Source organism: Drosophila subobscura, chromosome J (assembly GCF_008121235.1).
Source record: "Drosophila subobscura isolate 14011-0131.10 chromosome J, UCBerk_Dsub_1.0, whole genome shotgun sequence".
NCBI classification, from domain to species: Eukaryota; Metazoa; Arthropoda; class Insecta; order Diptera; family Drosophilidae; genus Drosophila; species Drosophila subobscura.
The window spans coordinates 7,821,506-7,834,000 of record NC_048532.1 but is presented as its reverse complement, the minus strand read 5'-3'; the positions used below and the strand labels follow the sequence as shown (position 1 = coordinate 7,834,000).

Genomic DNA, 12,495 nt, shown 5'->3' with positions numbered 1-12,495 from the left:
CGAGCCATACAAATGAGAGCAGCAGAGCAGAGCAGAGCGATCGCGATCGAATATGCGCACGCACACACACACACAAACACAAACACACACATGGAAATCATATTAGCAATGGGCGTGGTCTATCGATGGGTCCCCGTCCCCCCGAACCCATCCTTCCCGCTAACAAAAGCAAGCTCTAATTGCTCTTGACTGTGGAACGGGTGTGAGTGAGAGGGAGATGGATAGAGGTTTTCCTAACGGCGTTTTAGCATGTACCACTAGTGTGGTAGCCCCCTTCCGCCCGTGCCCCATGTTGTCAAGCTGTCATAGTTGGGGATCATTAAAAGCGTTATCTGTTGATAGCCATAAGACATTTTATGATATTACTAACATTGTTAGGCCCCCATGGCGCCCCCGAGAGAGCGCAAGAGAGGAGACGGAGACGCACGCATTAGAGTCGGCGATAGCCGGAGAGACATCTTCAGATTAATGTATCATAAATAGCTTTAGTTTCTGGTACTAAATATAAATTATAATTAGCCATCTTTATGCACTAAGATCTACAAAATTGAATAGTTGCTGTTGGCCATCGATCCATTCCATTGATTGCCCCCGATCGGAGGGAAGTTGTGCTGTACTTGAACTATGAAACTGGCCATAGAAACGATCCATAAATAATCATTGTATATTGGCAGCTAAAGTGGAATATGGCCTTAAGATTGAGGATTGTATTGCAGGTCTAGATTTCATATCACACGAGGGTTTGGATTTTGCAGGGGGGGGGGCAATATTTTGAAAACTTTATTGCGATCTACTGATCTAACCCTTTGTGTGTGTTCTATCTAGTAGATAGAAATATATGAAAATTATGTACCAGATGATAGCAAAAGAAGTTAATGCCACTTAATCGTATTCTAATACATAATATTCACATGTAATTATAAATGGTATATAATTTCATTTATTGTTTGTTTATTTTTCTATATTTTCCCCTTTCTGTATGTGTAGTTTTGGCGCATTCAAAGTCTTCTAATCGATTCGCAGATAAACATATTTTCCCTCATTGATTGCCTCTTTGATTAGACACTAGAAATACCTCAAAAACATATCCCTCTAATGGGTGTATCTGTCATTCTCAGTATTGTTTCCATTCCATTCTGTCTGCCAGTACCCTTGCCAAAACATCACCCCTTTTTCGATGCCATTCGTAAAGGTTTCTTAATGAAATATGTGTGTGTCTGTTTGCAGATGTCTCTTGTGTTTCTATTTCTATTTTATTTGAAAATGGGCGTATGGTGCAGGGGGGCTTAGATCGTGGCTCAATACAATTTCTATACTAATTTTCCCACTTTTCCCCGCTGCTTTCGCTGGCGGCTGCTGTTGCTTTCCCTTAACCCATTTTGACTTTCTGCCAAAACGGGGAAAATGTCACAGAAGTTAATCCAATTTGTGCGTTTTATGACTGGCATACGGGAAGAGAAACCCGCAAGCAACCGCAACCTCGTTATCATCTCTTGGTTTGTCTCTCTCTGCTCACCCTGTGACCTCTAACCCTTTGTGTGTGCCGCCACGCCTACTCCTCCTCCTTCTCTTCTTGTTTCGAAGGATGTTTCGGGGTGTTTTAAACCCATTACAAGGGTCCTTACCAGACAGAAGTTTTTCTTTGGTTCTGCGGCGGCAACGGCGGCGAGTTGCCTTTTGCGGTTCTTCTTATACTTTTGACAAATTTTCATGCTTTAATTTCTTTTTCCTTTGCACTCAAATTTGCATATGTGTGAGAAAGAGACAGCAAACACAGAGCTAGAGAGAGAGGGGAGAGCGAGTTCTGGGCTAATCCTTGGTGAGCAACAGATTATCCCTGTCAATTGTTTGTCTTTTGATTTGTTTGTTATGGGTGCTACAGAGAGCGCAGGACTTAAGGAAAACCATGTCCTCCGTACGCTTTTCACGAAAATGTGCCGCTGCCCGATGATGCTCGAGGGGTTTCCTCTTGCTCCGTTGCTCCGTTGCTCCGTTCCCGTTGCCTTTCTTTTCTTTCTCCGATGCCGGGCCTCGCCCCTTTCTGGTTACAGTTTAATGCGTTCTAATGTATGTGACTTTTGGCAGGATTTCCAACGTTTGCCGCCGCCAAGAACTCAAGTGACTTGCAGAATGTCCTGCGACAATCAACCATCATCAATCACCGCTGCAAAAGGCCCCTTTCTTTCGGGCACAAATATAAATATTTTCTGCTGAAATTAGGTTAAAGGCGGCAGAAGACCAACTCCAGTTCCAGCTCCAGTTTTCGATCTGGGATGTGGATTCGCATGCGTATTCAGTTTTTACTTATGTCATGCCATCAGATCTGAATATCAGAAAGACCATCCATACAATAAATTAATTATAAATGCATTAATCAATGCCACAAAACAGCAGCAGCAACAACAACAACCAGACGGTGGAGATTTCTTTGACAAAATACTGACATGAGTGTTCGGTTCGTGCGTTCGCTTTGGATTTCAGCAGAGTGGATCGATCGTTTTCGCGTCTCATTCTTTGAGGCGTTTGCGTGAAATGAAAACAACAATTTAAAACACGTTTTCGCGCACATTTCGGTGTAATTTATGCGTTCGATTTTTGAAGTTCTGAGATACGACAGAAATACTCTGGAATGGTGAGAGATATTTGGGTTACAAGAGGGGATTGGTGGGGGATTTAATAATGAGAATATATTAGGGAAAACTATGTTGATTATGTGACATTTTTGTGGTTTAAACTTTAAGCTTTAGGAACCGGGAAAAGTAAGCAAAAGACTGCCACTATTTCTGGGCCTAAAAATGTCTGCTAAAAATAAGTTTTGAGAGCATTTGAACTTCGTTAAACTTTGTTTTAGTCTCTCTCTTCCTTAACCATTTCTCAAAACTCAAAAATTTGATTTTGATTGAAAGCCAGCTAAAAAAAAGCCAACGAAAAACGAAACGAAACCGAAAATAGCAACAGAAATTAATTTCCACCTTGCGGGCAACATTTCTGTTTGATGCTCTCGGTTGGTGCTGTTTGTGTGCTGCTGCCACAGATTTGTTGTCGATATTCAGTTCGATTCGATGGCATGCAAATGAGATCATTGATCTGTTTTTGGTAACGATTTTGTTTGAGGGAAATCATATTTGACCCTTAGGGGGGGTCATGCCACAAGCCAAAAAAACGAAAACAGAAATGTTAATTTTTATTTGTCGTGCATATGAAAAATGTTATTTTATGTTCAGTTTTTGGTTTCTTATGCGCGAATTTGAATTTAATCAAATTAATTATTGGATTGTCAATGGAAACCGAACCGAAACTCTTGTGATGTGATCAATTTTGGAAGACTCAGCCACGTTCACGGGAGTATAGCAGAGACTTTTATGCATGGGGGACAGTGATAAATTGACAGATCAAATGACAGACCAAAGTCATATCAATCAGGCCTTTGAATGCCGTCCAAACAAATTGCTCCATAAAGCGCTGTATGGGCTGTGCGGCTAAGACCACTCTTTATGGCCCAAAACAGATCTAAATATAAATATTTTCAACCCAAAAACTGCTGTCCCGTCCCCAGAGCAGCTTCCGTTTACCATTTCCCCTCTGTGTGTTCCCTTTTTCGAGTGGACAAAAGCCTCCGTTTGTTATAATTTCGTTTTGATGGCATAGATTTTCTCTCTTTCTCTCGCTCTTACTGCCATAAAATGAGCTCTAAAAATGCCATATTTAACAATTGTTGGGGCACACTAGCCCAGTCCAGTGCGGATCGGTGGGAACCTGCTCAAAGTTGACATCACACATCCCCAAAAACCCAGACGGAGAGAGAAGACCCCAAAAACCGAACCGATTTCAATGTGTAATTGTAACGTCTTTGTCTGTGGGTTATTAACACCTCTAAGCTCGCACCAAATGGACTACGAAATTGTTTAGAGTGTAAAGATTGTATTTTGGGTGCAAAAGGTTTTTGACCGAAAAAAAGCCAAACCAAACGAAACGAAAAGAAAAGAAAACGGTGTTCCAGAAAAAACAAAGCTTTCGGTTCACTCGTTCGTTCGTTCGTTATTTTTTTGGAATTTCGTGAATTTATGCATAATGGACATACATTAAATCCATAACATCACGCGGCTGGGAATGGGCATTGGGTATGGGCTGGTGCTGGTGCTCCTCTCATCTGAAGATGCGCTGTGAAAGAAGTTCAGTTTTTCGTCGGCTGCTCTCTTGGCATATTTTAGTGGGTCATAAATGGCGGGCTAAGGTAAAAGGTTTTTCACAGCTGATTGTGAGAAATGTTTTTTTTCTTTCTTTCTTTCTTATATGTGAGGCCTAAAGAATGTTTGAAGTTTGAGAGTTGCATGGAGAAACACTGGGCATTGGGGATGGAACGATGGATCTAAGGATCTGAGAACAGTAACCCATCTCTGGTACCGCCAAAATCTCCCCTAGGAATCTCTAAGCATTTCTCTTTAGAGCATCTTCTAATCGTTGATGGATGGGTTTTCCTTTTCCCCATATTTTCCCCCCCAACACGGTTATGTGAGAAAGTAGCAGCCGTTCCGCCTGGGCTATAAAAAAAGCACAGTCCAGGTACCCAGAAGTAGGACCCTGGAACTTCAAAGTGGGGCGATGGAGTGCACCTGCACTCCCTCACATTCTTTTACTGCCATAGCAAATCAAATTTTGAAATGAATCATTTAGGAGTCTCTCTCTCTGGAACCATGACACAAAGACCCACAGATGAACTTCAGGCAGTAGTGGCTCTTCCCCGGGTGCTGGAAAAGGCGGCTCCACTGCGTGCCGACAATAAAATTATGAAAATGTATAAATCAAATGCACACGGGCCCCGCGCAACGTATAAAATATGTTTTCAATTTTCCTTCAGCTGGAATCCAATTTAATAGATAGATTGTTTCTCCTTTTGGCCAAGAGGCTGTGAGGCGGTGAGGCTGTGCGGCTTAGAGGCTGAACTTGACCCAATGATATTTAGTTACGAGACGACACAAAACTAAAGACAATGTCGGTTAAGAAAGTGCCAAAGTCAAAGGCAGTTTCCCAGGTTTGCTGCTGCTGATGCTGCTGCTGATGCTGCTGCTGCTGGTTGCTGGCTGCTTGCCTGCCACTTGCTAGATGGAGCTGACAAATGACTAAGGTCGAGCCAAGTTTTGTGGATGCAACACACCCGTTGCCATAGCCATAGCCGAATGGGGCGGTTTCTGTTTGGACGGGGCGGTAAGAAGGTCGTTGAAGTCGTAGCTGGTTCCAAAACTCTGAGATGCATCACACACAGCTGTGCGGCTGCTGCTGGACGTCATCAGAGTTGCAGTCGCAGCCCGGACTGAGCTTCAACTTCATATCGAAGCAGGTGTTCCTCCGCTAACAGACAGACAGATAGACGGACAGACAAAAGATATACAAAACCTCAACTGAAGCTGTTTGATGCGCACGAATTCCGCTTTTAGCTGAAGCCTCAGCTCAGAGTCCGTTCGAGGCATCAGTTTGCTGTTGTTGTTGTTGCTGCTTTTCTGTTTTCCATTTTGTTGCAATAAAATTTTAATAAGATTTTTTCTTCTAGAATAACTCGTACACACTGCCACCGTAGCCATAGCCATAGCTGCCACAGATCGTGATGCAGCTCATCCAATGCCCCAGTGTGTTTGTGTGTGTTTGGGTGTGTGTGGCAATCAGCAGCTCCATTTTTGTATGGGGCACAAAACTCCGCACATTTTGAAGGCTTTCCATTTTGATATTGTTTATCGAGTACGAATACCAATTCGAGTCTGTCCCTCTCTTTCTCTCTCTCGCTGTGTGCATTGTTAATGCAAATTGTGCTAAAAAAGAAAAAAAATTAAACGCTAAACGTTGTTAATGACAGTCCACGTCGTCGTCTCCGTCACCGTCGTCGGTTGTTGTCTCCGTTTGAGCTGAAAAGATGGCGATTGATGCACTTTGGGTGTGTCGATTGCTTGTCTAATAGATGGAAAAATACCAAAATACAAAATAAAATGAAAAATCACCATCAATATGGGTATATTATATCAATAATAATTGCAAAATAAACGCTCAATCGAACGCCTGTGCGGCTAATTGTTGAATGTCATTAAATATATTTGAGCACGTGCATATTAGGGTTTAATTTTCATAATTTTTGTAACTGAATTTCACAAAAAATATTACGAAATACCAATTCACCTTTTGCCGCTAAGCTACTCTGTGACAGAGGTTGAGGGCGTGCGTTAGGCAATGAAATAACTCATGGTAAATTGGCTGTTTGCCTTTTGCGGTACGAATGATCTAATTTCTATCGTTTGGTATTAGAGATAATAATTCCTTACGTTTCTAGAAAAACCGAAATTGGGGCTGACTCAGAAATTTGGATTTTTTAAGGGGTTGAGGGCGAGATATTTTATTATTTTATTTCTACGCATCCTTTTTTTACGCATGGTCTACAGTACAGCTCTTCAAAAGGTTCCTCAACATTTTTCTCATTACAAAAATAATAATTCGAGAACAGGTTGAGAATTTGCTGCCTTATCTTGATCATCTTCATCCTCAACAGAGCATTCCCCTACCTTTTACCATAAAATTCTTTAAATACCATTCGCCATATGCCATGCCAACTCCATATTTGGTAACCAACTAAATCTTGTTGCTGTCAAAATTTGTTAGTTTTTCCCGAAACGTAAACCTGTAATTAAGATACATTTTAACTGCTGCCGTTTCTGGCCTGTGTGTGTGTGCTTCCCTTTCGGAGTCCACGCTGGAGTCCTGATCTGTTCTAACTGTTGACCCTCACGCTTGATCACTCAATTAGCTGTCCTGACCGCACACATAGCCAGGGGCCTCGTCGCCGAACTCCAGATGTTGCAGCGCCCTCAGCCGTCAACACTGGAGTATTAAAATTTATTGAACGATTGAACGATTGAAGGGTGTGGCCCACAAAATGGAATGGAAGAAAAAGAACGAAAGAAGAGACAAAAACCTGACTAAGCCGCAAAGCGGTACCAGGACTCTGTCGAACTCGTATGATGGCAAGAGCGTGTGTCGCAGATTAAAAAACCAAACGCATAGAGAAATTGTTGAAAAAATAATACGAAAAATCATAGAAAATAACAACAATTGTCCAGAGGGATCGGGCCCTAAATAAGCAATAATATTTGCCCTTAAACATTTTGCACATTTAGAGCGCTCACGCATGTAATTAGGAATAGGGAAATGGACCTGGAACCACACCACACCACACATACCACGAGTACGTACACATTCATGGGGAAAGAGAGAGAGATTGAGTTTATCCTTAAGCCCCTGTGCGTGTGTACTTAGCAAAGTCGTTGGATTTGGAAAATACGAGTGTGCGGCGAGTGTGCTGGAAAAAGCCAACAAAAGGCTTATTTAAATATGCATTATTATCTCTCTCTTTTCATGCTCTGCTGTCGCTGTCTGCATATCCTTAACCCTAAGTCGTGTCACATGTCAAACAAATTTACCAGAGTTACACGGGGCCTGCGGAAACTTCCTGTGTCCCAGCGATTAAAGGAAGTTCTCCATTTAGGTTTGGGAAATTTCTGCTGCAAGAGAAAACATGAAACATATGGTTGGTCAGAGGGATAGATACGGCAATTTCATGCTCATTTTGAAGGGTCAAACATGAAGATAATCGTAAATTGTTAGTTGTAGATGGATTCCTTTCGGTTTATTGATACAGTCATTAGGCTACCGATGATCAGCCATCCCCTTGGCTCTCCCTTGGCTCTTAATTGCCCTGAAATTAGGCTGTCATCGTCATTTAGTAGTCTAGAGGGGCAAAAAAAAGGAGTACAGGAAACAACGCTGTGGGTCTGGGTCTGGGTCTGCCTCCCAAGGTTTTGGTTCCGTTTCGTTTCGTTTCATTCGGTTCTGCGCCGTTCCGTCCAGCTGTTGTTCTCATCTAGTAATCCCTAATAGTGCGATCATTATAATAGCATCATCGTCTATTTGCAATCAAACAAACTCACACAAAACACCAGACAATTTTTCGTTGATTAATAAACTTGAGGGATTATTCATAAAATAAACCACAAAGCACAGCCAAGTGGCAGCAGCTTTGAGAGTCAAGTCGAGTCGAGCTTCTTGTTAATGAGCTCCATCGTGATGAGTTTCTTCGAGTGTCGAAGTTTGATGTCTGAGGTCATGCCATGAATTTATTTCCATCGCTCATGGATCATATATCTCTTCGATCCGCTCCGCTGGGGCGGTGGCAGACCCCTAACACCTGCGTATCGTAACATCAACAAAAATTTCCGCATTCCGCTGACCCACAAAAAATCTCCTCATGCCACTACCCAAATCAAAATCAAAAATCAAAAATCGTTGATATATTTTCCCTGTTTGTGCATAATAAATCACAGACTTTTTCTTTCTTTCGTGGTCGCTCCCGAGAGATGATCTCCCCGAGATGCGGATGAGATGCGGATGAGATCCGATGAGATGATGACTTGCGTGGCGTGGGAATTGAAAGCAGCGAGAAATGGTTTCAATAATCAACGGAAAAACAAAAACCTAATCAATTAAAGTCTCTCTTATCATTGTGGTGCATCTGTCTGCTGTCTGCCGTGGCCCCTGCGCCAGCGCTAACGAATTATATTTTATTTCGGTTGTTTTTCGCTTTTCCTATCCTCTCCTCTACTCGTGTTGTTGTTATTGAAAGTGTTTTGTTGCCCCTCACGAATTGCTTGTAAAACAAATCGAAATTTTGGAGTGAGATTTGTTAGATAGAGATAGGGAGAGACAGGCTAGAGTCTGCCAAGGGGATACCCTGTAGAACAAGCCAATGAAAATTAGAACACTAAAGAATATGAGCAGTAAAGTTATAGCCGTAGATAGGATTTCGCAGAGGGAGCGTTAAATATTTATTGGTAAATATTTAGAAATTATTAAATGAAGAATTAAATGCAGATAATCGTACCATAAAGTGGGACTGAGAGATACTGCAAAAAATGGAGTATCTCCAGTACAAAACTCCGCACATAATATACACCTCACAAACCTTCGCTCATGTCCAGGGTAGCAAACCTTTTCTGGTTGCATTTGTTGCTGTTTGTTGAGGCCATTCGAAAGGAGTTTTGTTTGATTGAAAATCCAATTACAAATCATTGACAGTTGCGTTGAGTTTGCTGTACTAATTTCAAGATCAGGGGGAGAGCCTTTCAATGGCTGCATGGGATGCCTGGAGTACAGGGGGAGAGACACTCATCAATCAAGAGCCCATAGCCCGACAATCCATGCAAAATTATATCATGTGTTAAAAGTTATGACGGATCATCGGAGGTGTAAAGTGTCGTTGGCTTCGGCTCTGGCTCTGGCTCTGGGCCTGCCGTCTCTTCCTTTTTGTGTTTTGCACAGCTTGAGTTTTCGGGTAATACTCCTCCTCCTGCTGCTCATGTCGTGCTCTTCCTCCACTTTTCCATCCATTACTCATCGCATTCAACGATTTCCGACTCACTCATCACACTCTCTCTTTCTCCCGGCCGAGTGCAATCAAACCGATTTTTTGATCTTTCGACAGACACACAAAAGGATCGCTCAAGATTTTTATACATTTTTTTGATTCCATATTGACAGGCGGCATACAAATCGCCCGATTGTTGTTATAAATTAGCTCAAAAAGCCATGCACAATGCCCTCGGGCCATCCATCAATCATGCTCCAGAGGAAACAGAGGGCAGAGCAGCAAAACAGGGGAGCAGCAGACTCAGTTCAAAGACAGTTCGTTAAACTGGACACCCAAATAACACAACTGGACTCTGGAGATATCTGAGGAGGATCTGAGATCTCTGCTCCTCTCCTTCGCTATGAAAACTCGCACCTTAATTGACTTGGCTGGAAAATAAAAATATGTACTCTGGCGTATTATCTGACTTTGTCTATCGTATTTTCTTGTGTATGCTGCTGTCAAAGCTCAATATCTGTGACTATCAATTGTTTTCGCATCTGAGTTATCTTTTTTAATTTCAAGCCACAGCTTGCTCTCTGACCCAGGTCAAAGTTGAACCTCCCATACGAGTCTCCGCTCCGCTCTGCCATGGCTCTGGCTCTGGCTCTGGCTCTGGCTCTGGCCATGTCGCGTGTTTCATTAGAGGCGACAAACAAACACAGTACCAGCCCCAGTCCCAGCCCCAGCCCCAGCCCCAGCTCCAGTCTGCGTTCGCGGACGCGTCCGAGGGGCTCTTTTCTGCGCACAGATTTCCAGCAATGATCAGGCCAGCAGCAGCACATAGCATATTGTGACCTCAAAAATAACGAACGTGCGGTAAAAGCGTCGCCAACCTCTCAGAGAGGCTCTAACCTGGCCAACACACACACACACACATAACCAGAGTCTTGGTCCAGTCAGCAGCATCAGAGGCAGACTCTTCCACTCCTCCTCGTCGGGAGTTTTTTTCTTCTTCTGCTGCTGCGACGTGCCACACCTGTTTCATGTAGTCAGGCGCTCTTCTCCTAGCCAAGAACCAGCCACTGAGATGTGCACTGGGAGAAACATAAGACCCGGGAGGATCATGCCAAGTTGCAGGAATATTTCTAAGTATATTTGAGCAATAACTTTTCAAGGGAATGCTGCTTTTAGAGCTCTTTTATAGCATCTTTTAATAGAAAAATTATTTTATTCAATTTATGAACTAATTTGCCAAAAGTTTGCCCATTTTTTTGCCCTTAACTTTCATTAATTAATTATTTAAATTTTCTGCACTGTAGAAATAACTATCCTTACCTTATTTTCTCACCGTGTAGCCAGCGCCTTGTGAGAATTTCTTTGCTGTTTTGTGTTTGTTGTTGTTTTGTTTTTTTTGAGATTTTTGTAGGCAACAATTTTTGGTTGGTCTCTAAAGTGACCTTAGAGCCAGGAGAGGAGATCTGGCTCTGGTGCTGGGAGCTCTCTGTGCAAACGCATTTCTGATAATGATGGACTGTATTAACCGTTAGCCGAAAAGCTGCAGCTAAAGACGGGGCCGGGGTCGGGGACGGGCCTTTTACTGCCAAGCGGGCACAAGCATGTTGCAACAAGCTACGGCAATCAGTGGACATTTTCCGATTTTTTCGCCTGGTGGGAAATTGCCTTGGAGATTTTTGTGCTAAAACGAACCAAAAAGGTAAAATCTTTGAGGCTTTCACTCTCGGTCTTTAATGTCACGTCTGTCCCTGTCCCTATGCCATAGAGACAGACAGAAAGACACACGAACAGACAGACAGACAGACAGATATAATGTTGAACTTGTCAAATGTAATCAGTTTTCCTTTCATTTAGTCTGACAATTACCGCCGCCAACGATGACGTTGACACATGTGGCCCCTCCGACACCAACACCAACTCCAGCTCCATCCTCCATAGTCAGTCTTCGTCGAATCAAAGAGAGGCGCGCGCAGTGTCTCTGGCGCTGCGTTGCGGTATCCCCGCAGTTTTGTTGCAATTATCCAAAAAGCGCGCAACTTTTCACACGCAGACGATCATTGTCCAATTGTCCGTTCGTCTCCGTCCGTCCGTCCGTCCGGTCGTATTGCATTGCTCAAATGCTGGAGTTGATCGGTGGATCGGTGTCTGGTCACTAATTACGGCTCATTATAGTGACCAAAGTGTAACATGTTGTCAGCTTTCGAGGACAACAACATCAAACTCAGCAACAAAACACTAAAATAGCCAAGTACCAACTAACAGACCAGCGACGAGTGGCAACAATTACAAGAGCAGCCAGCACACAAGTGTGATTTTGTGGTAGAATGTAAAGCAGAGGGTAACGAATACCCTTACCCTGTGGGATGAATATTTGTAGCATTTGTAGGAAAACTTGGGGCACTAAATAACAGAAAAAGTAGCAGAAATCTTTTATTTCTGAGTGCAAAATTCTTCCTTTTAACCAATTTTAATCATATTTTACATCATATCTATATGAATCCTGTAAAATATAAACCCATTTATGATATTTGCTAATTGAGTTCCCACATTTAGAAAACTTTCTTTACCATTTGTTTATGTTTATTCGTTTTTATCGTAGAACATTTATTCTCTCCGTCTCCGTGCCATTACAAAAGTAATCACAAAGTTATCATACCCCACACACACCCAAGGCACCAAGCTCTTTGGATGCAACGACTCGCGTGGCTCTGCCACACATGCAACCAACAGTCAGAGAGGAGTTAGAGTCGGCAGGGAGATGGCTTTTGTGGCACATCCAAACACCTGACAGTTTGTTCGTTGGCGCTAGTCTCTGTCTGCGTTTTGGTGTCTTGTTTGAGTGACCATTTTTGGGCACAATGACAACAACAGCAACGACGATGCCAGAGCCAGCCAGGTCTCTGGGTCTGGGTTTACGGAATCGAAAGTGCACAACAAATAATTCTCGAACAATTCTATGGTAAATGGTACGTACGTGGAAGATCTTCGAGAGGTGCCCCCCCATAACAATTAAATTCTTCAAGCTGTTGGCTGGAAAATTAGCTTCAATCGCTTGGATTGCTGGCATCCAATTGGAGTGGTTTTGGTTTTCAGCG

The 12,495-nt window shown here is 42.8% G+C and overlaps 1 long non-coding RNA gene across 2 annotated transcripts in view; it reads left to right on the top strand.

Annotated features, from left to right (window-relative positions):
• LOC117894658 overlaps nt 1–12,495 on the top strand; it is a 136,590-nt gene that overhangs the window by 44,202 nt on the left and 79,893 nt on the right. The window lies entirely within an intron of this gene.